The sequence below is a fragment of the Octopus bimaculoides genome, chromosome 1 (assembly GCF_001194135.2).
Source record: "Octopus bimaculoides isolate UCB-OBI-ISO-001 chromosome 1, ASM119413v2, whole genome shotgun sequence".
Taxonomy (NCBI): Eukaryota; Metazoa; Mollusca; class Cephalopoda; order Octopoda; family Octopodidae; genus Octopus; species Octopus bimaculoides.
The window spans coordinates 145,724,608-145,728,414 of record NC_068981.1 but is presented as its reverse complement, the minus strand read 5'-3'; positions in this window follow the sequence as shown (position 1 = coordinate 145,728,414).

Below are 3,807 nucleotides of genomic sequence, written 5' to 3'. Positions count from 1 at the left end.
ACACACACACTATATCGTAGATTCGTTGCCCTGTTAGTGCCGTTTGTACTAAATATGCGGTTGTTTAGAAATCCCCTATTGTAGGTTTAGTTTTGCCATTTGTGTCAATAAACTTCTAACGTTAACTCTATATTTTTCAGACAGATTAACTTATGGAAACTGATTTTCTTTTTCCCTAAATGAATCATTGATCAGAACTACTGATGCAAAAACAATTAATGATTGTATTATAAAGGAAAAGAATTAAACTTTTTAATAAGAACCATGTGTCTGGTGCGATGCAGCTAGTGCAGATACATTCGGTTTCAAACTTGTCAACTTTAGCCGCAAGTCTCCTCGTTGTGTCACATCCAGTCCAATTCTTTTGTGAGAAAGTAAAGTTCCAACATGGTTAAAACCAGATTCAACCAGGTACGAAGTAGGGAAGGCAAGCAAAAGTAATTTCAGATGTTTCCACAGACTGGGTTAGGAATATACTCAATATACTCTGATGGTACCACAAATCTTCTCTGCCATTACGGCGATATCGCATTGTGGTGCCATCGTCATTTTGTAATTCTGTCAATTCCTCCTGAACATCATCCTCGCAATCGACTGCATTGACCTCAAACGGATTGCTATACCAATTTGGAATATTCAGCGCAATAACATCTTGAAATCGCTCCACCATGTTATCGTGCAATGATTGTAAATAGTTGCGATATGTAGTTAAATTCTCATCAACTAATTTATCTTTCAAAGAATCAAGCTGTGGAAATTGATGGAACTGACGTTTTGAAATGTTAGTCTTATACAACACCAATTTAGACATGAAAGTAGTGATAAATGATTTACAATAATCTGTTTCCTTGCAATAACTTATTCAAATCATTTAATTTTGTGAATATATCACAAGGAAAAAAGATAACGCAGCCATCAATGAGGCGGACAGTGGTGTAACTTCAAAGAAAGATATGATTATATGAAACAGTTCAACAAAGCGTAAAACACAGTTGCCTTTTGACAGCCTCCGCACTTCGGTAGGGTATAAGAGTTTAGTATGGTCCTCGTCATTTCCCAGACAGATTTGACGGAAAATTCGATCAGATAAGGGACTGAACTTCAATTTGTTCACAGTTTTGATAACTAATTGTAGCGCATCATTCAACCTACCGTTCATATTTTTGACACTAAATGCTGCCGGTGTGCCAAGCAATGAACAGTTAGTAACTGGTGGGAAATTTCACGCTTTAGGAGAGATGAAAAACCTCTGTATCTTCATATCATCGAAGGGGCTCTATCAGATGCACAGGCAAGAATATTACTGAGTGGGATATTATGTTCAAAAAGGAAAGATTTGAGAGTGTAAAAAATAGTTGCACCTCTTGAATCAAGCGGCAATTTCTCTGTGAACAGCATTTCCTCACAAGGTTGAAGGTCTTTGCTGAAATACCGAACATATTGTCCACAACAGTTGACTCATCCACTTGTATAGAAAATTCAGAATACTGGAGAATATTAATGAGCTGACGTTTGACATCGTTGGCCATTTTATCGATGCTTCGAGAAATTGTGTTATTAAGTGGGATCTTCATAATGTTTTCGGGTTTTTCGTGCATAGCGGTTGACAAAACCTCTTCGATAACTGGGCGAATTAATGTTTCTCCAATTGTGTGAAATTTAGCAACAAGGAACACAGTGTTGTACGATGCAACCAACCCATCATTCTCCTGTTTACTATTTTCCTGGAGTAGCGCGTTGAATGTTTGTATTTACTTTTTGAAAGAGGAGCTCAGTTTCAAAAAGTATGATAACGGCTTGTCCTTCTCAGAATGCTTTGCATCAAAGTGATACTTCAAGCGTGAAGGTTTCATTGCTTCATTGGACAATGTTTGTTGGAAAAGAAGGCTCATTGGTAGCTGACAGTTCTGAGGAGAGGGAATAAATTCAAACGACAAATAATCACTACTGTACTGTCGACAAATTTTCTTGACATCAGTAAAGTAGAAATGTGAAAACGAATTTCTACAGATGGCGTCAGAAAGGCAGTATGGTATTCCCAAAGAGAAGAAAATAATAGAGCACAGTCAGATGATGCATCTTTACTGGATGATACATCTTTACATCGCCCACATGTAAGTTGAAATCGCCCACTTTGGGTAGCTATGGGTTAGACCTTGGAGAGTCTGAAACCAACTGACGGTGAGACTAGAAAGAGGTGAGCTTTTATAGCTGATGGTAGGCTCAAATGCTTGTTTGGAACAGACTGGCTCACGTGACTTATTTGGAGGCTGTGATTGGTTGGGTTGCATATTGGCGCTCGATAGAGTAAGAGACAAATTGCACCAATACCAACCAGTCGGAGTGGTAGACACAACGGGGTCCAAAACAGCGCCCAAAGGTTAAGTATTACCTGCTACGTTCGTAAGTATGTAATATAAGAGAGGAAGCTCACTAGAGTTCGCTACATGTGTGTGTGTGTGTACATGAATATATATTACCTTTTACCGGAAGAATTTAATCGAACAAATCGACTCCAGATTTAGTTTTAAACGACTGGACCTATCCTATCGGTCTCCTTTGCTGAACAGCTTTACAGGGGTGTAAACAAGCCAACACAGGTTATCAAGCACTGTTAGACAAACACACACAAACACACACACACACACACACACACACACACACACACACACACACACACACACGTGTATATACATGACAAGCTTCTTTCAGTTTCCGTCTACCAAATCCACTAGAAAGGGTTTGGTCAGCACAGGGTCATAATGGAGAACACTTGCCCAAGTTCAATCCCTCGTAATAGGACTGAACTCGGAACCACGTACTTGACAGGCAATTCCTCAACGCCCAGCCACGTTTACACTTTTGTGTGTGTGTGTGTGTACGCGCGTGTATCAACTTGATTTTCGCTGTAAATTTGACTCTACTTATCATTACGAATCAATAGTCATTCTTAAATTTGTTGTAAAATTTCATGAACACGCATCGACACACACATACACCCACAACATAATGTTATAGCGGCTTGTCTCACTGTTTCAGTACATATACAGCGATAATGTTAGTCATACATACATACATACATACATACATACATGCATACACTTACATTCGCGCACACCCACACACTGATAAATCCAAGCATGCTGATGCAGGAGACGGATGAAATGGCAGAGGTGTGTAAGATACGTAGGTGTGAAGTGGGATGGATTACACGTGTCACCGAAGTCGTAAGAGTGTCGATGAGTGATTGCGTGGAAGGGAGTGTATGGGAGTTGAGTGGATTTGTGTGAGAGAATGAGAGTGAGTGAAAGAATGAGTGACAAATAGATAAATAGATAGATAGATAGATAGATAGATAGATAGATAGATAGAAATACAGAGAGAGGGGGAGAAATAGAGTGTGTGTGAGAGAGAAAGGGGGGAGAAATAGAGTGTGTGTGTGACAGAGAGAGATAGTTATTTCTACTTTAGGCACAAGGCCTTGAAAATTTTTGGGGAAGGGAGCTAGTCGATTGTATCAACCTCAGTGCGTAACTGGTACTTATTTCGGATCTTTTTTAAAACGGGGGCCACATTTTTCATTAATGTTTTACGTAGTGTTTTTGGTACGGAAAGACTTTCAAACTTCGTATACTTATCTATTTTGTGTTATAGAACAGAAAAATATTTTTGTATTCGAATTTATTTCATGTAAAAAATTGTCTTATTTCGATAATTTCAACCAATCACTGACATCCATTCAGCCGATATACATTAAGTGCCGACTACATAAACAAACGATTCTTCGTTTTATTTGCTTTTTTCATT